General features: G+C 39.4%; 2 long non-coding RNA genes across 4 annotated transcripts in view; one reads left to right on the top strand and one right to left on the bottom strand.

The window, feature by feature from the left end:
• Window positions 1-27,650, top strand: part of LOC112147442 — a 56,230-nt gene that overhangs the window by 13,377 nt on the left and 15,203 nt on the right. For 2 of the 3 annotated variants that reach the window (XR_002919454.2, XR_002919453.2), the window contains exons 3-5: window positions 6,731-6,817; window positions 20,978-21,083; window positions 21,158-21,204. This is a non-coding gene — a long non-coding RNA (uncharacterized LOC112147442). The remainder of the gene's footprint in view (window positions 1-6,730; window positions 6,818-20,977; window positions 21,084-21,157; window positions 21,205-27,650) is intronic. The other variant, XR_004949451.1, reaches the window with a different exon arrangement.
• LOC118599914 lies at window positions 22,865-27,548 on the bottom strand. Its single transcript, XR_004949452.1, has 2 exons — window positions 26,359-27,548; window positions 22,865-24,395 (listed from the first exon to the last, which is right to left on the bottom strand). It is a non-coding gene; the product is annotated as an uncharacterized LOC118599914 (long non-coding RNA).

Raw genomic sequence — 27,650 nt, 5'->3', positions numbered from 1 at the left:
GCTCCAAAATAACTTAAATGTAGCATCTACTTAAAAGCAACAATGTCACTTTTTTTCATTTATTTATTTTTTTATAGCTTGAAATAAATGCAGTGGTTAAGGGGTTAATTATTTTTCCCAATCCTTTTCTCATTAGGATTGAATTCTTCATCTTTATTGGCCTAAACATATTTTCACCTAAATGATTTAATATTTCTTTTAACTTAAAATATAATTTCTAACGCTTCATTCAAATGTACGATGGAATATTAGGCCAGTTACCACCAATTTTTTATTTATTTTTTTATGCCTTTAAATCTTGTAAATTTTATAAAAAAAAAAAAAAAAACTGTTAAATTATAGAGAATAGAGTCTGAGATTTAAGTTATGACTTTAAAAGTCGTAGTTGAAATGTATGACTTTTTTTTCTTGTAAATTTATAAGATTTAAAGTTGTAAATTTACAAGAAAAAAAAAACATTACTTTTTTATTTTTGTTTGGTGTCACTAATACTCCGGCGTACAAATGATTTTGCCTAACTTACAAATAAATAAAAATACTTATTTTACTTATACTTATATATACTTATATTTTTGAGTCAATATGTTTTTACTAATCTTCTTGAAAATAATTATATTTTTAATGTTTCATTTTTTACTGTATTTAGTGTCTCTATAAAATACAATATTGGTTGTTTTGTTTTTACCTGTAAATTTCCTGGAGATCCAATGATCTCTTTTCCAAGGAAGTCCTCGCCAAGGGGCATAAAAGTTACACAAACCCAGACATTTTTTGTCAAAAAAAAAAAAAAAACACACATTAAAAAGTTGGGAACAAATACAGGTTAAAGATTTTATTTCTGGGCCTTTCATAATGGCATCAAACTGAGGCCGAGATATGAGATGTGAGAATAGAATAGAATAGAAGCTTTATTAATCCAGAAGAAAATTCTAAAGCAGTTAGCTGCTTTCAATCACCAGACAGTTAAAAGAATAAAACTATAAAAACATTTCAAATCTACAAGTTAAATATAGTAAAAAATATTAATCAAAAACATAATAAATCCATAAAATATTCAAAAATCAAAACCTAGTACATTAAAAACCATTAAACATTCAACAATGAGGTTGTCTTTCCGGCGTTAAAAGTTACACACACTCATGTCATATCATGTCAAAACTATTCTTGTTTTTTGTGCACAGAAGGTAATAATTTGATCTTACTGTTTAGACACTGAACCTCACTTTGCGTGGGCTCGCAGAGATGACGGAGAAGATCTTTCAAAGTTTAATTGTCTCTGAAAAAAAATGAGAAAGTAGAATAATCTGTGCTCCAACATGGAAATCCAGCTTCAGTCAGAATCATGTGCAGGACACGCATACAGTAGAACTGCTCTAATAAGAACAACATGTCCTGCTTCTAAACGTTCACGGCAAAAAAAACAACTCCTGAAACAACAAACACACAACACGCGACCTTGTGTCGTAAAAACAGAAGATTACCTTCTCTGAATCACTGCAGGATCAACATTAACACTGAAACTGTAAATAAAAATGTGAAAAAGTCAAATTTTATGAGGCCGCAACAATCAAAGATTTGATCCAGATTCATAACCACCTGAAAATAATAAAACTAAATTGTGACTTTGAAGTTCTATTTTGAACCGATAACTGGTATATTATGTTAGAGGGGTGTCATTAGATTGACATGCATAAGCTTGTTCTTTGATTTACAAGCCAGAAACAGTCGTCCCGGCCTTTTGTTAGCATCGAGGTTATGAGACGAGCCATGGCCTGGATCCTGGAGATGCCGTTAGCAACAGTTTACATCACCAACATGCTGTCAGACTGAAAAAAACAACAAATATTTAGCTTTATTTATTCATTTGTAAACACGTTTTTGCCATTTCTTTTCATTTTTTGATACAAAATTAAAAGATTTTCACGTGTTGGATAAAATATGAAATGAACACTTAAAAGAGAAATAAGGAAAAAGAAAAAATTATGTGATAAAACACAACTAAAGACCAATGTGATGAAAAAAACTGACTGGAAACAGCTGATGTGCATTGAAACCAGATTGAAACATCAAAATAAAACCTCAGACACAAAATGAAGTCGACGTGATCTCAGACAAAAGACCAAACTTTCAACAAAAACAGAATTGTCTTCATTTAATGACAAAATCTGTTGTGAGTTTGACCATCTCTATGGCGTTACATTTCCACCAAAAGTCCCCCAAGAGTGTATATGAAACCCCACGCGCGCATTGAACATTCCACAGGCACAATCCTACGTCCATGAGCGCTCCTGCAGTACCACACGCTCATGGAGGCATTCCTGCGCTCCTAACAAACAAATCCTGCCCGAGTTCGTGTAAAAAAACAAACGAAATGGAAACCTGCATTTGATTGAGCACTTTTCTATTGGGTCCACCCTGTTACTGTTGTTTCATCTTGAAAAACAAATGAAACGCGGGTTTATCCAGTTTAAAAAAAATTTTTTTTTTAGTTCTACGCGCAGGAGATGCTCCATTAGCACACAGTCCTCCACAAGGGGGCAGAACTAGTTTTAGGGAGGTAAGAATACTCCAACAAGTGAGGAAAATGGGTTTCATGAGTGTGCAGGAGTAGAGGAGCGGGCGTGGAGACTGTCCTGCCCTGTTGTGCCTGTGGAGAACGTTCATTGCGCTCGTGGAGTACGTTCATTGCGCGCGTGAACTACGCTCATTGCGCACGTGAGGTACTTTCATTGCATGAGTGAAGTACGTTCATTGCGCGCGTGGAGTACGTTTGTTGCGCGTGTGGAGTACGTTCGTTGCCCGCGTGGAGTAAGTTCGTTGCGCGCGTGGGGTACGTTCGTTGAGTGCGTGGGGTACGTTCGTTGCGCGCGTGGGGTACGTTCGTTGCGCGCGTGGGGTACGTTCGTTGCGCGCGTGGGGTACGCTCATTGCACGCGTGGAGTACGCTCATTGCGCGCCTGGAGTACGTTCATTGCGTATATGGAGTACGCTCATTGCGCGCCTGGAGTACGTTCATTGCGTATATGGAGTACGTTCGTTGCGCGCGTGGAGTGCGCTCATTGCGCACGTGGAGTACGTTCATTGCGCACGTGGAGTACGTTCATTGCGTATATGGAGTACGCTCATTGCGCACGTGGAGTACGTTCATTGCGCACGTGGAGTACGTTCATTGCTTATATGGAGTACGCTCATTGCGCGCCTGGAGTACGTTAATTGCGTATATGGAGTACGTTCATTGCGCGCGTGGAGTACGCTCATTGCGCATATGGAGTACGTTCATTGCGCATGTGGATTTTGACATGCGCTCGTGGGGGACTTTTGGCTGTAATTTAACACCATACGCTCTATCAAACACCTCCTTCTGCTCTCTAAATTCAGCCTCCTTAACTGCGTCTGCATGAAGGATTTTCTGCTCAACAGGCATGTTTGTACCAGACTGAGAGGCTACAGTTTAAGTGTATCTTGGCACCATCACTAATAATGGCTGCCCTGCTCCAGGTGGTTTGGCATTCTCCTCCCACAGTACTGCACAGGCTATAGGATGAGCGCATTGTGCTGCGTGACGGGGTGATGAGCACATAAAGGTCACTCGCTGAACTGAAGGTCGCCCTGAAGGGATCTGTTGACTGTGATCCCGGGTATTAATACCTTGTAAGTGACACTGTGATATTTTCTTTTTTGTTGCCATGTTGATTTATGTCTCCAGCTTTCATCTTTTCATCTTCGAGTGCACGAATGCATAACGTGAAAACGGTTTAAGAAGGAGTCAAAACAGGGGAAAACGACAACATAGGGAAGAACTGTGAAGCTTTTAAACTTTTTAACACACAAAATCTTTAACATACTGTAACTTTTCAACCATTAATACAATCAACGTCATTTCAGCGGATTCTGAAGGAGAAAAGCGGCTCGGAGCCGCTTTTCTCATTCAGAATGACGTTGAAATAACGTTGACCGTGCTTACAGTTAAAAAAACTTACAGCACATCAAAGAACATAAACACTGGAGCTCCGGTTTTAAAGGGTTAAAAAATAAAAAAAAAATTCAAAAGAAATGAAAGAAAAGCATCCATCGCTGCTTCGAAAACAGATGACTTTATGAAAGCTTGAAACGTACAAATTCCACAGAAGAAAAACATCTGCAGAGATTTTTGAGGAGCTGTAACCCATCAATCTAAAACACTTATTATGGGCTTTCCAGGAGATTATTCACAGTCAAAGTGTTCCAAACAGTTGCCAAGCACCAAAAATAATTTACCCAACACTCAGCCCCTGCAGTGCTTCAAGTCAGAGAGCCAGGAACGTCATTACGGAACAGCATGAACCCTCATCACGCTAATGACAAAGGTCGTGACCCAGAAAAGAACAAGTACAGCAAAGTCAGTTTGAATGACTTTCCTGGAAATGAAGTCGTTTGTATGGATTGATGGGATCAGAGGGAAGAAGCAAAAATCATCAAATAATTGCAGAAAATACATTCAGAACAGAAATTTAACTTAATAAAAATGGCATTTTTAAAATGTTTTTGCTGCATTTTTCTCACGATGGAGGACATGTATTAAAAACGTTTACCTAAACCAAGGGTTGGCAACCTTTAGCAGTAAAAGAGCCATTTGGGTTTGTTTTCTACTGATCAAAACCTAGAAGGAGCCGCATTGACTTACTTCAGCCTTTAAGAAATTTGGTTTGCATTCATAACCTTCTTTTTTTTTTTCTTAATTGTTAATAATGTCTATTTTTTTGGCACGAACAAAAACAAAAAATAAACTAGCATATCTCAATTTTTTTTACAATTTTATTTTTAGTAGCAAAAAATCAAGCTTGGTGAGTTTCAAATTAGCATAACATTTCTCTGTAAATTAATTCAGCCAAAAAATGTTAGCATGTTGTTGAAATAAAAGCTAAACTCAAAATTTACCTTAAAACCCCCAGTAGATCACAAATTATCTAAAAATATTAGTCAAAAACGTTAGCATGTTGCCAAAATAGAAGCTAAAAGTCTAAATTAGCTGAAAAACCCACTAGATAACAAATTAGCCAAAAACGTTTGCATGTTGCTAAAATAGAAGCTAATCTTCAATTTTTTTTAAAAAAATTACTATTTTATTTTTCTTCAGCCAGAGTGCCACCATGGAGAGATAAAAGAGCCACATGTGGCTCTGGAGCCACAGGTTGCAGACCTCAGACCCAAACATATACCTAAATTTGAATTTCTGAGTATTTCTTTGTTAAAGTTGTAGTGAATTAAAAAAAGATGGTATTTGTGATGTAAAATAAGCTGAAGATTTCTGTTCCACTCAACCCTTTAACGCCATTCTTTGGGCCATCTCAACTCTTCAACCATTTATGAAATCAAAACAATTCCAGCAGATTCTGAAGCAGAGAAAAGCAGCTTTGTGCAAATCGGAGATGAAAATCTGTTTTTCTCTTCGTCAGAATCACGTAAACGGTCAAAGATTTACAGTAAGTTAAACTGTTTGCGTCCGAATCCCCCCCTCTAATCCCTAACTACTAAAAAGCTCTATATTCTCTATATATATTGAGTTTGACCCCCCTGGTTTAGGAACAGTCTGTGTGTAGATTTGAATAAAATCACAACAATGCATCAGGTATGTGTTGAGTTTCCTTTATAATAAACCATTTATAAAAAAAGTTTAAAAGTATTTATATCATGGCCTGGGAATTATTTTTCTAATAATCAGAGTATTTTCCTTTTTAAAATCGAGCCAAAATTAAACATTTAATGGTCATTTTACTGTGTCTACTAAACCATGTCTCATTGATTCCAATATGGCGTCGCTCTCAAAAAGATGACCGCAGTGGGACTTTAAGTCAAATGTGAAACACAGTCTTGATTTCAGCATCATTGGTCCAAAACACCTTTAATAACAAGTTAATTTACTCTTTTTTTACGTTGTGATAATTTGAGTTACAGAAAGTCGTGTTTTACAGAAACACAGAAGGTCTCCAACAGAAAGCAGAAGAATAAGGAAACAGTTTGGAGTTCAGACCTGTTCCCGTTTATGGGGCATCAATTTGCAAATATTTACTAAAGAAGAAAATGTACAGACAGTGAACGCGTCTGTCCCATCCGTCATCAGGAGGCCACACAGGAACAAACCGATGCAAACTCACCTTCGCTTTTCAACACTGTAGAAGTTGGAAGAAGCGATTACCTTCAAAGTAATGTTTGGCTGTAATATAAAAGGTGGTGACCTCTCTTTGCTTCTCTCCATGTGCCTCTACTGTAAGAACTTCACGTTTTCAGCAGCGGCAGAAGAATCTGCTTGGGTGATACAGATGTTCCACAGACTTAAACTAACATGGAAGGAAAAATGCATCTCCGTTCGCTCTTTAATGACTTGGATCCAGTCGACCATTAAATGAGCTATTCAGCAGACTCGATTGTCTGTGGAGCTTCTGTAAACAAACTCCCGTTAACCCTTTAAATCGCAGACTTTACCGTGTCTCTGCGCTGCTCAGGATCCAACAATAAACCATTCATTTCAGCCTCGAGTTCATTTGAAAAATGACCGCTTTTCAGACGTACCCCCTTACATCACTCTCTATAGGTCACAGCATGTGTATGAAAACACAGAGACCGTGTTGTGTTTATATGATCGCCTCTCCATTTATTTTTAGACAAAAAAGCAGGATATTGGGTTTCATTTAATGTCCCGGAGCCCTTATCCATCCTAAAACCTCCACCTCTTTTTCCCTGACTCTTACAGGCAGCCAGTCCCATGGGCCCGGTGGCGGTGGTGGTGTTGGTGTGGTTTCCTGCTTATGTTGTGACGTGAGACAGTTCTCCTCTGCTGGTAAAAGGACCTCTTTGTGTTTGCCCGTCTCTGCCTCGCCACTTTTTCCACTACTGACAATTATTTTCCTCGCAGCTCTCAGCTGACAGTTCGCCGCTGTCATCATCTCCTCTTGCGAAGAATAAAAGAGCAACTTTTTATTACAGAATTATTTTTTTCATTATTTTTACTCCTTAAAAAAGCGAATATTGTGTTAATGTAGCACATGAGGGTTCAGGTCATCAGAGGAGGCCAGCTGGTTCCATTTGTACTTTTGGGAAAAGTTTCAAAAATTGTTATGTTTTTTGGTGAAAAAAAAAAATAGTTTAAAAATAGGCGTCCTGTTTACTTTCTCATGGTGATTTTCTGCTTTGTGGTCCAAATGCTTTCCTACTGATAATGACTCTCTGCCTCCCTCTTCAGGAACGCTCACTGATTCTAAGAGACCTCGACTTTTTTACACATCAGGCTTCATCCTGGACGGACTCTGTAAAATATATCTAAGTGAATTCCTGTTATGTGCTACCAAAAGTTAATATTCAAGTCTTTTCACTTTATCGGTGAAGAAAAGAAAAAAATCAACACAAAAGGTTTTTGAAACATTCTGGAACTCCATTAAACACTTTAAAAAGAGTTAGTTTGTTAAAGTCCCCCTCCAATAGAAATCCTGTTTTTTGAGTTTTTAACATGTCTGTGTGGGATTTTTCTGCTGAAAGAGAACAAATGTAATGAGAAATATTTTTGCATTTCTGAGTATTTCTTCTTTTAAACCTCAGACTCTGTTTGAATGAATGATCTTCTTTCCATCAACAGCTCTGCTGCACATGCACTAAACCCTCATCTGTTCCTAGTGTCTAGTTCAGGTTCTGGAGAAGAGAAGATGGTATCTTCACATTGACTGCAGTCAAATGAGCCGCCGTTCACATTTCTGTGGTCAAATCAGCATCACTGGATTTTTGGTGTGAGTTTCATCCAATACTTACGGTAGCAGGACTGAGAACGCTGGAAAATCTCCACCAGACTCCACGGAGCTTCTTGATGTGACCACGGAAATGTGAACGGCGGCTCATTTGACCGCAGTTGGAAAGGATTGTAAATCAATGAAAGAGCATTTTGATGTTAGCTTTGATTATTTTATCAAGAACTCTGAGAAACGATTGAATGTATTGATCACCGTCAATAAACATTGGAGAATTAGCTAAAAGAGTCTTTGGTGAACTGGAAGGAGAAAGAATCAGAATTTTGGAGGAAGTTCTGTCCATGAAGATCTTCACTTCCTCGTCCAGCTGACATCCGGATCAGAACCAGACGGCTGGACATTACCCAGATTGATAGACGTTTGTATGTAGCAGCGGAGAAGATTTACGCTAGCTATCATATTTAGACGGGAGATCAGGGTGGAGTTCCAAAAGCCACACCCCCCTCAGAGGAGATTTTGGAAACAGAGGCTTCAGATCAACATGAAAAATGGCTTTTTAAGACATTTAGGTTGTGGGGATTTGGTCAAAAACTTAATGATTATAAATAAAACACTACTGGGAACGCTTTTTATAATAAAAAAATGTCATAGGGGACTTCAAGAAATAAATAAATCTTTAATTAAAAAAAAATTAAATACAAACAAAATATCAGTTTTTCAATCCCCTTCAAATGCTACAGTTAAGAGTCAAAAATAAACTTTAGTCACAACATTTCTTCACAAATGGATATTAGGACTGTGTATTGGCAAGAGTCTGACGACACGTATCAAAATACGATACGTATCGCGATATGACCAATTTTCATGACACCTGGGTGTGTGAAGTTTGCTCTCTGCATTTGACCCCTCCCCTGGGGGAGTGGTGAGCTGCAGACACAGCTGCACCCTGGAACCATTTGGTGGTTTTACCACCCCATCCAACCCCTTAATGCTGGGACTGAAGGAGGGAGGCACCGAGTTCCATTTTAGAGTCTTCTGTATGACTCGGCCTGGATTTGGACTCACGACCTTCCAGTCTCAGGGTGGACACTCTACCACAAGGCCACTGAGCTGGTGTATCACGGCTTTAAGATATAGCCACGCCTCTCCGTGACCCTTCACGGGCCTTGACAACCCAAAAACCTGCAGCACTCGTACAGGTCAACCCTCTCATGGCTGCCTGTGACGAAAGCTTTATAAAACATGGTTTATACCGACTGTAGTCCATCCATCTTCTTGTCCGCTTTTTCCCTTTCGGGGTCGCGGGGGTGCCGGAGCCTAACCTGGCTACTGAAGGGCGAAGGCGGGGTTCACCCTGGACAGGTCGCCAGTCTGTCACAGGGCACCGACTGTAGTGATATAAAGAAATCACACAGTTCATAACTTCAGGACAGAGCTCCGGTTTCCTCCAAGCTTCTTTTTGTAAATAAAGCAAGAAAATGTCTTTGATAAACAGAACGTGAAAACATATTTTTATCCAGTTTCTTAAAAACAAACAAAAGGATTCAGAAACCTGTGTAATTTCAGACTGATGCTCTGTGTTTACAGTCTCGGGCTGTTTTTGGGTCTCACACACCGACACTCTGACACTGGTTGGAGTGTCGGTGAAAGTCCAAACGATATTGATTTAACACTTTCACCCGTTTGTGTTGAATCTAGAAAAACGAAGGCAGCGAGGCGCAGAGCATCCTCGACCGAGACCAATTCCACTGCAATTGTACCTGATTGCAGATGATTGCAGTCACAGTCATTCCAAAAAAAAAAACCAAAAAAAAACAACAGCAACAATCACAGAGCAGGAGGCACAATAAACACCATAAATGATGCTGTCACCGTCTTGGTAAAAATACTATGGCACCATTATCAGTTATATAAACATTTTTGACTCATCTTTTTATTGATTTCTAAAAGTATTTTCATATTTTTACCAAAACAGAAACTAATGTTATGACAAAACATTCAGCAACAGCTGAACTAGAAGTGGCGAACATGATCATTTCTGACTTCTTTATTTGTATTTTTGTCATTTTCACAAAAAGCTGAGCACAAATGGACTGAGCACCTGCCTCAAAGCCGTAGCAACAAATTATTTTGATGCTGTCGGCTCTTCTCTGTGATTTATTACCAAAGAAAAAAAAAGGTTTTTCTCTTTTATGAGCAAAACTGAGCCTTAAAGTCCTGCAGTGTTCAAGAAAAAAGTCAAAATGAAACTTTAATATTCTATTAGGACGGCAACTTTTTTTTCTTCAGCAGCAGATTTGTTTTTTCGTGCTGCAGAAAATTTAACTTAAAAAACTGAAAGCCCTTTAGCAATCGGCCAAAAAAAAAAAAAGAATATAAATAATAAAAGCAGGAGTGGCGTTAATTCATAGCAGCTCCATCACTTTCCCACCTCGCCGTCAGGTAGCTCTGAACAAGATGGAGAGCTGTTTACTGTTCTTCAGCCTTCATAATAGTTCAAGTCTGAAGATTAATTTCCCATGAGGCCCCTGAGGAGTTATTAACATAGAACAATTTGTGAAAGGGAATATCTACCGGATCATTAAGGTTTGTTAGATAAAATCCATTAAAAGGTCTCCTTGGCGAATGATAACATCAATGTTGTACTTGAAGTGCTTGAAGCAAAGATTGATGATTAACGTGATGCTGAAACAGATCTTTAAACCCAGAGTAAGATTAGTTATATTTCTTTTTTTATGGTATTCTTTAAGCTTTCCTCTACCATCATTGATTTAAAAGAAAGACTTTCTTAATCATATCTTATTGAGATTTCTATTTATTTACACGTTATGAACACATAAAGAACATAAAGCGGTTTGAGATCAAACAAACTAGAAGGTGATTTACAGGGAGACACAGTTTGCACAAAAGTGCAAACATCTGCATATTTGAGGGTGTGACCCAAAAGGATGGAGGATATATATAAATATATTTAGATGGAATGGTTTTTCTTAGAGGACGGGTTAGCTTCCATTTTAACTTTTCAATGCAAACGATCAGATAAAAATAAGCCATAAAGATGGTGACGATGGTGCAGTCACTGTAAAACCAAACTGCCTTTAACAGTCATAGACTACCTCCAATTTCTAGAACCACCCATTTTTATTTATCAAAATATTGAATCAAGACAAAATTCACTTTCTTACAAGCTGTGTGTTCCTACAATGCTCAAGATTTAAAACAGATTTCCTTTCCTCTGATTGGTTGAAGCGATTTGAAGCAGGTTTTCTTCTTCTGTGTTAGCTGGTCCACAACCCGGAGGTTCACTCCTGTACTGCCACACGGTGGATCGGGGAGGAATTACTCCTTATAGAAATCCACTGGAAGTTTTGTTGCATTTGTTTTTCCAAAGGAAATATATGATCATATATATGGCTATAGTTTACTCTGAAAGGCTTAAGAAAATCATTGCCCTGCAGTGTTAATTTTGACAGAGAATTTTAATTTAGTTTTAGTCATAGTCTTTTGACTAAAATAGGGTTTAGTTTTAGTCGCAATTTAGTCATGTTGATTCTATTAATTTTAGTCAAATTTTAGTCGACGAAATTACAGTGGATATTTAGTCGACGAAAATATAGAATAATGGCAAAGTATTTTAATCACATTTACACCGTATGATCATATGAATAACATGCAAAGATTTGAGTAATTTGTAAAAAAAACAAAACATTTTACTTCACTTTGCTTTCCAAACTTGTCATTTTTGCGAATTCAGCTTCAACAACTTGAAACACAATAAAAGAAAAAATAAATATAATTATATCATTATAATTCCATCCCATTTCCAATCAGAAAGTGTCTATTCACACGTAATTTTCAAAAAACCTGCAGCCAGTGCTAAACTTTTTTCTTAGTCGCACTGACCCAGAGTAAAGGGTTAAGGTTAGGATTATGGTTATGGTTAGGGTTAAACAAGCAAATGTTTCCTGAGTGCTGCTGTCTCTGCAGCTCACGGCTCCACCAGGGGATGGGTCAAATGTGGAGAACACATTTCACACATTTAGGAGCGTGGCAGTTAATGGGACTTTAACTTAAAAGTTTAATTTTAAATATGTGCGCCCAACAAAAGAAATCCAGCCTTGCACAAACTTAAAATGCGTGCCGGTAATGCAGCAACGGGATCTTGGCTGCACATATTGTATGTGGACAAAACATGAATTCCCATCACATTCTGTGCTGGTCACATGTAAATATGTGTAAATAACTTGTCTTATTATAAATGTCCGAACACAAAAAAATATATATGTTGAAGAGGTAGTCAAGTGTAAAAATGCATAAAAAACATTCACTAGGGAGTAAGCTGTCCAGGACACCTATGAGCATGTTATATGTGCTTGAACAGCATGTGTGGTGAACTGTAATACCACCGCCGGCCAATAGAGGGCGCTGTTGTCACGTAAGACGTGATGGCGTCGGAGATTAAACCGGTGACTGATTGTGGATCTGAAGAAGCAGCGGGGCTGCTAGCACTCGGAAATACACAACAACATCAGTTTATAACTTTACAAACGTCATGCTGTAACAATAAAGCCAGACTTACATTTAAATGTAAACCTCTGAGCTTCAGAGCTTCACCCGCGTGAAGAAAAGCGCTTCTCTACCGCACAGTACCGGCGCTAATTAGCTTGGCGAGAGCAACCCCTTAAAACAACTATGTCAGATAATCCAACTCTTTAAAATGGAACAACTGTTGGAAGGGTCGGGGAGGAATTCGGATTCAGCCCAGAACGCTGGAAATAATCGAGTTTGTTCGTATGTTTACCTTTCCGTGGATTTCAGGCTGGCTTGTCTGCAAACGTCGTATCAGGTTTTCTGGTGTTTTTGCCTGTGATGTCGCTCCACACAACGTCTTGTTGAGGGTCGTCTTTAATATAACATTTGTCCATATATGTACTTCTCTGTTTCTACCTGGATTAGACATTTTTCACCTCTATCACAGACACAATTCATTGAATTAGCATCTTCCCAGGCAGGCTGCAGGGCTCTGTGTTCTGATTGGATTGCTCTGCATTGGCTCCCGCCCTCTTCCACCAGCAGTCATTATGATTGGATGTCGTCTTCGATCAGCATTTTCGTGTCGTTTTTATTCGTTGACGAAAAAAGTCTGTCAATTTAGTTAAAGTTTTCGTGTCTGGGCGGGAGTTTTCGTTTCGTTTTTGTTGGGTAAATAGTGTCGTTGACGAAGACGATGACGAAAATTTTTCGTCAACGAAATTAACACTGTTGCCCTGTTAAAGACCCACTTTGTTGAAAACTGGGTTCTTGTGGCATTTTTCTTCTGATGGAGTAGAGGTGGGCGATATGACGATATTAAATCGTCTTACGACCTCCAAAGCTGACGATCTGTCATTTTTGAGAGATTTTTTTAACACGATCTTCTACGAAAAGCTGCAAGAGCGAGAAGGCAAAAGCTTGTTGACTGCCTGTGACTTTAAATCCGAGCTGCCCCCCCCCCCCCGTGTGCTTTCTTTTAATACATTTGAATAAATATAAATATTTGTTCAAAATGTATTTACTTCTTTCAACTAAAATCAATATAATTCCTTTTTGTCAATTTTAATATATTTTAAAGAAACCGTGGTAAAATTGAAATTGTGAAATAAAATTGAAAAAAATCGTGATTTTCTTTTTTTGCCATATCGCCCAGCCCTATGATGGTCATACATGAATGCTTAGAAATGCATTCCTGACAATTTCTTTATTCAAAATGTTATACAACAGGAACAAATGCAACATTTCTGTTTGAAAAAAATCTTATTTGTGACAGAAAATACGCTCCCTGCTCCGCCTTATTCTGATCATCCACTTGGAGACAAATAGATCCATGAACGTCTTTGTTTTCCTCGTCTGAGCTGGAATCTGGATCCAAACTGTACGGACAGATGGCTCTAATATTGCTCACTATTTTTGTCGGGGTGTGAGGGGCTGTCAGCTAGCAGGAGAGAGTGTAAATAGATGGATGACGGGAAGTTAGGCCGACTTACTCCACCACAATGTGTTCTCCCACAACTCATTCCTGATGAACTCCTGCTGTTCAGGTGAAACTATATGCACTTAAAACTGATACAGTTTTTTATTTTGGATAAAAATAATTAAAAGATCAATGAGAATGCTTTGGAAATGGATCAAAAGATGATTGAAGTGGAATTTTAACTGTGTCTGTTCTCTTTTACACTAGAAAGAAATGTAAATCCGGCCTTGTGGCGTCCTGTTGTTGTTGTGTGTCTTGAGTTGAGAAGCAACTTTTCCACATTGGAACTGGAGGCTGTTTTCTTGCAGCCTATTTTTAGCTCCACCTGCACAGGAAATGTTTGTCAGCTGCACATCAGCTAAGAGCTAAATAGACAAATTGGAGTTCAGATGATTTGTAGTTATGAAGGTCATGAGCGTGTGTGGCTCTCGTAGTCAGTGTGGACGGATCTGCTCAGAAACGGTGACTCATCTGCAGTTTTTGTACCACTGAAAAAAGCAGAAGAGTTTGTTGTCATGTTGGACTCACACTTGATGAAGCTTAATAAGTCAACAACTGAATATCAGATTTAATTGGACATTTACATGAACTTCCAGAACCAAAGTAGCTCGGTTTATATCTTCTCTGGTGTCTGAACCTTTAAGCCTCCCAAGTTTTACGTCTATCATTTCTGTCAAATGGGCTCAACTTTGGGAACGTTTTTTTTTTTTTTTGTCTTCTTTAATCTGGACCTACCCTATTTGTCTGGGCAGCTTTAAATGGATTATTATTTTTAGGCTGATGATAGTCTGATATATCTACCAATAAAAAGTCTTCTTCTACTTTTGTCACTGTGATCTGATTATGCTGCCACCCCATCAGGGTAGTTACCTCCTGAACTGTACATCAGGGGCGGGCATATTGATCTGAGTATCGAAAGTATCGATACCAAGGTGAAGTATTGATAATTGCGTGATTCGATTGATATTTTTGTTGCCATTTTTTTATAAAGTCCCCCTCCAATGAAAATCCTGTTTTTTGAGTTTTTAACATGTCTGTGTGACATTTTTCAAATGAAAGAGAACGAACGTAATAAGAAATACGAAATTGGAGAATTGGCTCTAAGAGTCTTTGGTGAACTGGAAGGAGAAAGAATCAGGATTTTGGAGGAAGTTCTGTCCATGAAGATCTTCACTTCCTCGTCCAGCTGACATCCGGATCAGAACCATACGGCTGGACATTACCCAGATTGATGGATGTTTTTATGTAGCAGTGGTGAAGATTTACGCACAGAACTATCATAATCAGACAGAAGGTATCAGGGGCGGGGCTACTCAGCTCATCACCAAAAGCCACGCCCCCTCAGAGGAGATTTTGGAAACAGAGGCTTCAGATCAACATGAAAAATGGCTTTTTAAGACATTTAGGTTGTGGGATTTTGGTTTTAAACTTCATAATCATAATTAAAACACTACAAGAAAAGTTTTTTAATTAAAAAAAATGTTATAGAGGACTTTAATACATACAGCAAAGACGGGGTTAATACCAACATCGTGTCTCTTTGCAGCGTTGCAAGACTTGGGGAAAAAAATGGCCAATTTGAACAAAAGTCCGATTTGAGTGGAAAACTACCCAACACTGTTCGTCTGTGTTAGGCAAGCTGCTGCTCACACTTTGCCCCGCCCCTCCCTGCTTTATTTCAGAGCAGACAGTCGTTAAAGAACAACATCTCTGCACGCAATGGCAGGATTTGTTTTGTCGCGTTCTTTACATTTTTATATTTATTTAAACCATTAAATGGCTCCTGAGAGCGGCTGTGTCTGCAGCTCACCGCTCTCCCAGGGGAGGGGTCAAATGTGGAGAACACATTTGACACCTAGATATAGGAAAGTTACAGGGACTTTAACTTGACTTTATTGAAGTGTTTCTTTTTTTGTTGTGTTTTTACTAGTGACTATGTTATTTTATTACTGTCTTTATTACAAAAAAGCTGCTGGTGGTGCTGTTTTTTTTTCTTCTAGCCTCGTAATTACTTGGTATTGGATTGTTACCCAAATTTCCAGTGTTGTCCACCCCTACTGTACACAACATGTGTTTTTTATCAAGTCATGTGATTAGATGGTTAGTATAACTACACATATTTTAAAGCACTACTCCAATGAAAATAATCTTTTTTGTGTTTTTATAACATTTTCTTGTTGCGTTTTTCTCATATTTAAAATAATGCCCAAATAAAACTGTCTGAGTATTTCTTAATTCACAGTTTAGATCCAGATTCCAGCTCAGATGTGGAAAACAAAGACGTTCATGGATCTGTCTACATCCTGAAGGGGCAGGAGCTTGTAGCCCCGCCCAGTTTATTTCATTTGTTTCTGATTCACAACAATTTGAACAAAGACATTCTTAGAAATACAATTAATTTTAAGCTTAATTTTCTTTATATATGTCCTTTATCATGGGAAAAATTTTACAGGAACATGTTAAAAACATTATTTTTTTTTATCAGCGTAGGTCTTCAACAGATTTCACTGACAGCTTTCATGCCAAAAACCTGTGTCTCTTTGCACCGTCTGATCATAGAAAGTGTAAGTTTTGCTGATGAGCCAAATATTAAATGATCTTTTTCTCACTGTTCATAATCAGAAGGACTAAAACCTCAATTTCCCAGACTGACGCTTCAATCCAGCCTTTGACTACTCATCATCTCCACTGATAAAGCTGCTGTCAAGTTAATCCCTCAGTTGATGTGTGTCAGAAAGTGGTGATCAGAGGACCAGAGACCTGAAAAAAACCCTTATAAAATGCTTAGACATGATCAAACTGAGAGAAAAGGGCGAAACAAAAAGTATGATAACAGCTGACAACCAGACACTTAAACACATTGAGGATGATTAGCCTAATTAAAGACAGCTGTGGGTAATTAGCAACCTGAACCTGGCGAGACGGTGACGAGAAAACACACATGCTGAAAACTCAACATGACAAGGACCAAGAAAACAAGACAAAGCAGACAAAAGGGCTCAACCCTCACCGTGTGCGTCAATACACTGTGGGATCGGTTTGACTAACAGTGTCAGAAATGTGTCATAGTATCAAAGCTTCCAAAAGGCAAGAATTCCAACTGTGTTTTTAAGCAAAAACCCAAAAAGCTTTGATTGTTACCATGTGAACTTTAGTTTTTCCTTCAGCACATTCCAGGCAGACCTTTAATAACTACATCTTTTATAACATTTGTTCAAGAAGAAAATTCTGCAAGATGTAATTATAGTTCTAATTTTAGATCATGGTATTAAATAAAACGAGTTCCTTCCAGACAGAAACTTTAATGGTCATTTTCTGCTGCTGGAAGCTGCAGAAAATGGTCATTTTAAATCAGGGGTGTCAAAGTCAATCGCACAAGGGGCCAAAATCCAAAATACACCTTAGATCGTAGGCCGAACAGAACAAACATTTATTGAACACTCAAACTACATTTTTAACACTTTAAAACTGTAACTTTTTAACGTAATTATGAGCTAGAAATATAGCATTACCTGCAATAATGCTAGTGTGAATGTTGTAAGCTGAATTTGGCCACTAAAGATGCCGGTGATGATAGCTGAAGATGCTAAAATTGATAGCTAAACATGCTGAAGTTGACAGCTGAAATCACTGAAGCTAATAGCGGAAAACGCTGAAGCTGATACCCAGCTAAAATGTTAGCTAAGTGCCAAATTAGCCTAAAAAGAAAAAAAAAACTTAAGTTAGCCGAAACATCTGGCATGTAGCTGAAAAAAAAAGCTAATCTTCAAAATAGCCAAAAAACTGAAAAGAGCCTAAATTTGCCGAAACAGCTAACATGTAGCTGAAATATAAGCTAAACTCCAAAATAGGTTACAAACGGCAAAAATTGAGTCAAAACAGCTAGCATGTAGCTGAAATATTAGCTAAAATACAAAATAACCCCAAAAATCATATTGAATGGCAAAATAGTCCAAAAAACTAGCAGAAGGCCAATTTCTTAAACATAATTTTGAATAATAAAAAGGCGGGAATATTATTCCAGAAAAAAACTTAAAAACTTAAACCTTAAATAACTTTCAATATTTTACTCTCCATAAAAATATATTTTTTCAAAATTATACAAGTTAGAAATAAGCGTAAGATAACATCGGGGCATTAATAAGAATAAAATAAAATGATCTGGAGGGCTCTTGATGAGCAAAGGCTATATTAAACTAAAGTTATATATATATGGGTGGTTCTGTCAGAAGACAAACGAGTCTGTGAAAAACACCTGGATGCTCTGGAGAAGTTTTGCAAAAAGGTGTGAAAACTAAACAGTCTTTATGCGTTACAGACTCGTTCTTTCAGCCAACTTTCACTCATCACTGCGAATAATCTCAGCTCTCCTTTTTGTTTGACTTCTGATAATTAGTTACCTTTTATGGAGCTGAAGAGGGAGGTGGTGAAATACAGGAACGAGTGTTCAGATCCTTTGTGTTTGTGACAGCTTTCCAGGCCTGCTGATGGCAATTATAACTGTCAGACAGCTTTAGAAAAGACATGCGGGTGAGAAAAAGTGGTAAAGGGTGTGAGCGTGTTTTGGCTGCTCGGTTGTTTCACTAAGAGCTGGATCAAAAAAAGAAAAGTATTTTTATGCTCCATCGGCTTTTCTTTTTCATTCCCCATGTGGTTTTCAAAATAAAGCCAGAGTTCTTACATTTAGGTAGAGTCGTTTTAAAAAACTAAAAAAAACATTAAAGCAGTGTTGCATGGCCCGCAGCTACTTGCTGACTTTACACTGATCCAATTTTACAAATTCATGTAAAACAAAAAACAAACAAACAAAAAAACAACAAAAAAAGTTTCAAAATGGCCGCTTTTCTGATTATGTAATATCCATAGCAACCATTTTATATTTTGGTCATCTGAGGATACCGAACAGATCTATGTAAGTTTCAGAAGAATTAGCAAAAGTAAACTTTTGGATTTCCTTAGCAACAGAGGTTATGTGCTGACCACGCCCACATTCCTAATATGTTCCTATACCATGTTATTTTTGTTCTTTTCAGCTCTATCAAGGATCCATGCATTAAATTTTCACAGTATTACGTTAACAAATGTAAAACTAATAGGAGAAAGCCACTTTAGCTAGCTCGCCAAGAGCACGCCGTTCCAAATTTACGACTTCTAATTGTAACATTTTTTCCCAAGTTCCTTTCTAAGGATGTCAAAGAGGTTAGGAAACAAAACAATGAAAATCCCAAGGACGAGTTTTCATTTTTGGTTGATACTAAAGTTTTTTTTTTTCAATTCAAGATGGCGGCCTCTTCCTGAGGTCAAAGGTTAGCAAAACTCCAGAGGTCATTGTAGACTTAAGCTGGCTGTATGAGTGTGGAACTTTGAGAAAATCGCTTGAATACATTTTCCTGTCGCATATTGTGGAAAAACGGGAAAATCGGCAATTCTCAAATGTTACCACAAAATGGCCAAGCCGTAGGTCGTGTGGCCATCCCATAATAATTTTAAAGCTTCTTTTGGATATCCCTGAAACGTGAGTTTTGGTTTCAACTTTAATAAATTAAAGTTGCGTGTGCCATAGTATGGCCCACCGGCGCTACCCATCCCCACCCTCGCCACCCACCTTGGCTCGCCCCCTCTGGCTAAGTGGCTTTATGCCCCTCCCACTCTGCTTTGCCACCCTGGTCAAAACTGCTTCTGAGAACTTCTTTAAAAAAAAAAAAAAAACTTTTTTAAAAATGGCAGCTGTCAATTCATATCATTTAACTTGAGCCAACAATTCATTTGTTACGTTTTCACCATATAAAAAAGAAAAATATGCGACCAACAGGATAAAAGCCACTTAAGTGAGCTCGCCACAATGTTATTCAAAATTGAAAAACTTCTAATTTCACATTTTTTTCCCCAACTAGATTCTCAATGATGCTAGGGGAGCTAGGAGGGGATTGACCGAAATCTCGAGGAGGAGTTGAACTTTTTTTAACTGATACCACAGGGGATTGTTTTATTCAAGATTGCGGCTACTTCCCAACATCAAAGGTCAATGAAACTTTGGCTGTAGACATAACTTAGTAGCGTTTCTGCAAAACAGTTATTAAGATCGTTCAAACAAAAGTTGTTTTTTTTCCCCCATGGGAAAACATGAAGATTGGCAAATTTCACATTTTGCCATAAAATGGCCACCAAGCTGTCAGGACTCAGATCTGTCTCCCTCTCTGGTCACTGGCGGGAGGGCACTAACTCACTACACCTCCCAGCAGCCCCGGTGCTCAGTCCCCGGATGCCGGTCACCTGACTCCAATCTGACAATCAGCAGCTGTTTGTTCAGCAGCACACAGAGCCTCGCTCAGTGCGAAGTATTGTTTGTGCCACTCAGCCTGCACAATGAGCGTTTCATCCTGACATGATCTCATGGTCACCTGATCCTGCTTTGTCTTCGATTCTGGTTGTTTGCCGCCTGCCCTGACCCTAACCACTCTTGACCTCTGCCTGGCGGACTCTGATTTAGCTTTTAGCTGTGTTTGACTCCTGTCTTCCTGTCTGACCTAATAACTCTGCTCCACTTGGAACCAGTTGTCTGCCCATTATTGACACAAACTGTTAATTTTAAAACTTCCTATGTATATCCCAATCTTCTCCTCACCTCCAGGACTGCTGCAGGACAGAACACGCCAGTGAGTGGATGAGGAACTTCCATGTTTATTTGTGTTAATCCAGGTTACAAATTTGGAATTCATAAAAGGAAATTAGCATAAAAAGAAAGAAATCAACAAAAAGAAAGCAGAAGTGCAACATTAAAGTTAGCCCACAGACATGAGATCAAAACACATTTAAAGAAACATGAAACAGTTCATCCTGCATAAACAAAGATGCCACGGGCCTGCAGGATCACACAAAGACAACATGTAGTGTTTTAACATGGACTTCAGAGAACAAAGCCGACTAGCTTTGGGGAACTGAAGTCTGTGCTGCATTTTGTCCATTTTTCCAGCCATTTTCTACTCATCAGAACATTTTCAGAGCTCAGGCTGTCTCAGACTTTCTCCTGGATGACATCAACATTTTGTTCAACACATTTTTACCTGAAAATGTCATAAATGCACAGACCTTTTCCTTCCTGTGAGTAAAAATAGGTTACCTGGTGGACCTCCAGCTTCCCTCTCCTGCTCCTGTCATGTCATACAGAAAAGTATGACATGACAGCTCAGTTCTGCACCCCTATCCCCTTCACTGCCCCAGTCTCTGAGATGCACCCCCCCTCTTGTTTCAGTTCTCTACACATGTACAAAATGTGAAGATGGAATGCTGCTCTGACAAAACTGAAGTCCTCCAGCTCAAGTCTGTGTGGAAATTCTGTCTGTGGAGCAGATTTGATGGTAAAGATGAGCTCTCTGGTCCGGTAATGAGGTTTACCTGTAGCTGCAGAGTAAATCTCATTTTGTTCCTGCAGGTTTTCAGAGGAACAACAGAGTGAAGAACCCTCCTCATCATCAGCCAGTGAGACATCTGTACATCTACAGTATCTTTCTGGTCTTTGAAAACTTGCTGGTGTCAAACATTCATGTGATAACATGAAAAAAATCAATATCAACTAGAAAACTTCCATTACCTGCGATAATGCTGGTGTGAATGCTTTTTGCTGAAAGTAGTCACTGAAGATGCAGAAGCTTTTTTGATAAAATTGCTGACACAGTTTACTTTAATTGCTGAAGGGGTTTTCTGAAAAATCAAAAGCTATTTGCAAAATGTTGCATTTGCCAAAAGACTGGAAATGTTGTTAAAAAACGATGAAAGAGCGCTTAAGTTGACCCCTAAATTTGTAATAAAATAGCTTGAAAACCCCCAAATTTATGACAATTTTGCAAAAATATTTAATCTGTTGCCTAAATATGAGCTAAACTCCTAATTAGCTCAAAAAACCTTAGTAGATTCCAAATTAGCCAAAAATGTTAGCCTGCTGCTAAAATTGAAGCTAAACTCGAAATTAGTCTAAAAAAAAACCTCTGTAGATAAAAAATTAGCCAAAAACGTTAGCATGTTGCTAAAATATTAGCTTAACTCCAAATTATCATAAAAACCTCAGTAGATGCCAAATTTCTCCAAAAAAAGTTAGCTTATTTAATAACTACTAGCTAAACTCCAAAACAGCCTCCAAAAAAGGGTCAGTAAACCAAATTAGCCAAAAATGTTAGCATGTTGCTATAATAGAAGCTAAACTCTAAATTAGCCTAAAAATAACTGTGTGAATCCTGTCAGAGCATTCACACAATTAAAACAATGATTCACAAAAAAAGATGACAAAGTTCTCCAACAATTAAGTTATATTATTGCAGTTAGTTAATGTCTTACAGCAGTTTCTGAAGGACCAGATTGTTTTTACAATTGTTCTTTCTCACTGCACCATTTAGGGAGAATTTTGCTCCACCATTTTGCACACACCTTGTACCCGGTGAACATGAATGTTTTGCATGTTTTACATGCAAAACATTCAAAAAGTGACATCATAGTGGGTGAAACCGTCAAAGAGAACAAAGAGGTCCGAAATCGCCTACGGTGCTCAAAATATATATATAAAGAATTAAACCAGGACACGTGTTTCAGGAATATCCAAAGGAAGTTTTAAAACTATTGTGGGAGAGCTACGAGACCGACAACTTGGCGGCCATTTGTGAAATTTGGCAATTTTTCACATTTTGCTACAATGTGGGAAAAGAAACCTTTTGTTTGAGTGATCGTCACAAAATTTCACACATAAGGCTACGTGCCGCCAGCTCAAGTCAACAACCTCAACTGAAGTTTAGTGGACAGAGGTTCACGAAACTTAATTTCAAAATAAAAGACTTCCTGTGTCACATAGGATCATCTCGATGAAGCAAATCTAGTGGTAGGTAGTGCAATGCCAGCAATAGGAAAAATATATATATATATTTTTAAATTTTTGTGGTGTTTTTTTTTAGTCAGAAATTAACAAATCTAACTTTCTAAAATTAACACATAGCTAGATAATTGTATTTCTTTAACCGTGTGGCACACTTAAACACTGGAATTTGTCCAAATGTTTAGTTCCCGGTTATGGCTACTGCCTTTTGGAGGCTGTTGGGTTTAAATAAAAGGTCTCTTCTTAATAAAGTTAATAAAAAGACACGAACCAGTCAGGTTAATTTCAAAACACTCTTTGCTGCAAAAAGGAGAGACAGAGGAGTCAGCACATGTTTGCAGTATGTCTTCCTCCTCCGCTCTGGCCTTCTTCATTAGCATTAGACCTTTATTAGGTTAAGACACAAAGACAGGAACAACACCATATTTGGGAGAGCATGTAAAAAGCAGTTGTTTTCCATGATAAGAAAGGGGGAGAAACTCGGGGGAAGGTGATCAAATCTTAAGAAACAAAGACAGGAACAAGACCATATTTGGGAGAGCATCTAAGAAAGGGGGAGGCTATGGGGGAAGGTGAGCAACACGTGGAGGGGGCTGAGTAAACAAAGAAGAAAACAGACTCAGGCCAACTGAACCCCCAAACAATCTTTCCAACACTCCCTCCTCTTGGGGGTACAGATGGCCACACTTGGGTTCAACATCTAAATTACGAAACTTAAAACATCAAGCATTGTACCGCTCACATAAATGAGTTAAGGTATAGGCTCTCATTAACCAAGTTAAGAAAAGATGCCAGACTTGCAGAGGGGGCAAAAACCCTGGGGGCGAAATTCCCCCTCGACCCACCATTAAGGTGCGATCACACATAAGGCTGCAAACAACACAAATGGCATTTGTCAAGGCTTTAAGCAATATATTCATCTTCTTCAACATCGTGTTCTTCAGAGTCAATCTGCTCTGCCAGAAGGTGGAGACTGGCAGGGTCAGACTGACTTTTGATGGCATTGGTAATAAGGCGTTGGATAAGTGCGCGAAGACAAGGAATGAGACAGCACTCGCAGGTGGTTAGAATCACAGTAAAACAACAAGAGAAATAAGCACTGAAGAAATGAGGCCTTTGTAGGCCCCAAAAATGTTTAGCCAACTGTCCCACATGGAGGTATCTACTCCGGAATGTTCTTTCATCTTCTTGTTCAGGCTTCTGAGGCCTTCAACGGCACGAGTCAGGCTCCCATCTGCAGCTGTGTTGTTAGGAATAAACGTACAACACTCAGCTCCAAAGAGAACACAGGCTCCACCTTTCTCGGCCAGGTGCATGTCTATGGCAATGCGGTTCTGGAAGGCCATAAGCGAGGTAGCTGCTAGCTGCTCGTGGACAGCCTCAAATCCAGCTTGTGTCCAGTCATTGAGTCTCTGGACATTGTAATGACCACAAAACGTTTTTGGCGTGTCTGTCATGCTTGTGTCCTCCAAGCATGCAGTGCTAGGAGTTCAAGGGCGATCACAGAGGTCTTCATTGCTCTGGGTTTTGTGACCTGCTGAGGAGTCGAGCTAGGAGTAAGGGATCAGATGATTTCTTCAGCACCCAAGGGTTTTGATACCGGGTGACTTACACCCTTACTCCTCTTTCAGAGGTACCAGCTTCTTGCAATGGCTCTGATGTTTCCAGGTGGCTCTTTCAGCAATTTTCACAGCTGTTGAGGTTGTTAGCTGGACTGCGAACGGGCCTTCCCAGCGTGGAGTCAGCCAGTCAGCCACTTCCTTTTGATCACCTTGATCAGGATCTGGTCTCCTGGCAGCAGCAGCTCCACCTGTGAGGAAAAAGGACAGTCTGGCAGATTATTTGTTCTAACCACATCTTTACTTCTTAACATATCTCGCATCCATTCTGCTAGAGTTGGCTCATCTGTAGATTGCTCTTTAACATCTGACAAAATGGGTAAGGTAAATGGTCTGCCATAAATTGTCTCAAAAGGGGTAAGTGTCCGTTACTGTTCATTCTGGTGGGAATCTGAAAGATTCGGATATAGTCTTTAGGTCATCATGCTGTCCGTACAGATGAGACCTTTGCGGCACAGGTCGTAAGGGCTGTTTTTGGGCTTTTTGTCTTGACTTGTTCTTTTCTTTTTGAATTGTTTGGGGGAGGCAGCTGATGCCCCATTCCGTTCCTCTTCCGACTCATAGTTTGGTGGTGAGTCATCTTCTTCCACTTTTGGGGACATGAGTAAGACTGGAGGTGCAGCTGTAGGTGTCCCTCTGCCTCTAGAGGGAGCACCTGCTGCTTCTACTGGTCCCAGCTGCAGCTGCAGTACCCCCGGTTGTCCTGAGGGGGCCTGCAGTACCACTACCTGTCCAGCAGGGGCGGACCCTGCTGTGGTTGGTGTTGTAGTGGCTGTTGTTGTCCACCATGGAACAGTCTGGCTCCATTTGCAGCCTGCTGGCCCCGCCTTCCACCTCTTCCTGTTTCCTCATCTGGCTTTACTAAAATGGCTGCAGCTGTAACATGTGGTCTCCCCTTTTGTTTCACTCATTTCTGTTGTCTGTAGTTGGCCTGATCCATCTAGGCCTTGGCTCATGAATTTTACATCTCCCTTTAATTCTACTTTACTCTGAGCTTTCCCCATTTCTCCCTTTATTCTTATTTCTTAACCATTTAATTTCTAACGCACACACTTTCACTCTTCACTCATCCAACTTTCTTTTCACTCACACACGGTCTCTAACACACATACTCTTAACAGCTTAATTTCTAGCGCACACACTTTTACTCTTCACTCATCCAACCTTACTTCCATTCACACGTGGTCCGGACCCACACAAATCGTCACACCCCTGTAGTAACTTTGATTTTATGTCACTCACCTTTATAGCTATCAGGCCTTAGGTTTATTTTAATCCGATCGGATGGTGAGAATATCCTTTCACCGTTAAAATAAATTTAACGGACTCTACGAGCCCGCACAGGATTCTCAGCGCTTTTCACTCTCGTTCCCTCGGACATAAGTGTCTGCTGTTTTCTTATGTCTTACACTCATGTAAATCCGCAGATATACACTACAACTCAGATTTTTTTCTCAAAAATCCTACAACTCATACGTTTAATCACGGCAAATTCTAAACGTACTACACTCATGTATAAAACCCTTTTTAGCGGAATTATACACTACAACACGTTCACGTATTATTCGGTTATATTTCGAACAGAAATCACACGTATTTGAACTCAATCAACTCATACGTTTAACCACGGCAAATTTTAAACGTACTACACTCATGTATAAAACCCTGTTTGTCGGAATTATACACTACAACTCACGTATCATCCTGTTACTAATACGCTACAATTCAACTCATACGTTTAATCACGGCAAATTCTAAACGTACTACACTCATGTATAAAACCCTTTTTAGCGGAATTATACACTACAACACGTTCACGTATTATTCAGTTATATTTCGAACAGAAATCACACGTATTTGAACTCAATCAACTCATACGTTTAACCACGGCAAATTTTAAACGTACTACACTCATGTATAAAACCCTGTTTGTCGGAATTATACACTACAACTCACGTATCATCCTGTTACTAATACGCTACAATTCAACTCATACGTTTAATCACGGCAAATTCTAAACGTACTACACTCATGTATAAAACCATGTTTATCGGAATTATACACTACAACTCACGCATGCTCTATAGCTTAGCAATACGCTACAAACTCATGTATTTTCGTCAAAATACACTACAAAATTGATATTAGACCGACCTGGTTCGCGCTCTCAGGAGACGTCACCGTCTTTCGGAGGGCGGCGGTGGAGGGTCCTACGACCGGCCTCGTCCTATCTCTCGATGTCCGAGGACTTTGGTTTCGGTCCCCTGTGGGCCCGGCTGTCGACAGACTTCGGTCTCCTTCCCCCGTCGTCCTCTTCCAAACGGCTGTTGTCTCCCGGGTTTCGGCACCAAGTTATGTTGGGTTTAAATAAAAGGTCTCTTCTTAATAAAGTTAATAAAAAGACACGAACCAGTCAGGTTAATTTCAAAACACTCTTTGCTGCAAAAAGGAGAGACAGAGGAGTCAGCACATGTTTGCAGTATGTCTTCCTCCTCCGCTCTGGCCTCCTTCATTAGCATTAGACCTTTATTAGGTTAAGACACAAAGACAGGAACAACACCATATTTGGGAGAGCATGTAAAAAGCAGTTGTTTTCCATGATAAGAAAGGGGGAGAAACTCGGGGGAAGGTGATCAAATCTTAAGAAACAAAGACAGGAACAAGACCATATTTGGGAGAGCATCTAAGAAAGGGGGAGGCTATGGGGGAAGGTGAGCAACACGTGGAGGGGGCTGAGTAAACAAAGAAGAAAACAGACTCAGGCCAACTGAACCCCCAAACAATCTTTCCAACAGAGGCTTACAGAGTAATAACTTATTTTACCTATTTTTTTACTACTTGTGAGTAGAAGAGCCAGACTTTGCTCTAGAGCCACAGGTTGCAGACCCGTAGTTTAGTACTAGCTACAAATTAGAACTCCTTTTAGGGATTTTGATCTAAAGCAGGAGTGTCAGAATCCAGGCCTCGAGGGCCAATATGTTCTACAATCAACTTTCCATTGAAGCTCCTTAATGCCAAACACCTGATCCAGGTAATAAGCAGCAGACGAGACGGAGGCGGGTTCTCAAGGCCTGGAGTTTGACACCGCTGGTTATCGCCTCCTGACTCCTTGAGCATCGTGGGGAATACTTGGGGATAAAATGCTGAAATGTTGGCGAGTGAGAGACCTGTGGCAGTCGCTCAGCCAGTGAGGGCGTGTCAGAGGGGGCGATGAATTCAGAGGCGGGTGGTGCCTTTTATTATGATTTGTTGAGTTATCAATATGTTACAAAGATCTGTTTTAAAGATGTGACATTCATTCATCCATCCATCCATTTTCTTGTCCCCTTCTTCCCTTTTGGGGTCGCGGGGGGCCGGAGCCTATCCCGGCTACTGAAGGGCGAAGGGGGGTACACCCTGGACAGGTCGCCAGTCTGTCGCAGGGCCTCAATCACACACACATCCAC

Source organism: Oryzias melastigma, linkage group LG17 (assembly GCF_002922805.2).
Source record: "Oryzias melastigma strain HK-1 linkage group LG17, ASM292280v2, whole genome shotgun sequence".
In the NCBI taxonomy this organism is placed as follows: domain Eukaryota; kingdom Metazoa; phylum Chordata; class Actinopteri; order Beloniformes; family Adrianichthyidae; genus Oryzias; species Oryzias melastigma.
Note: the sequence above shows the minus strand (reverse complement) of the source record. Positions and strands in the feature narration are given on the sequence as shown.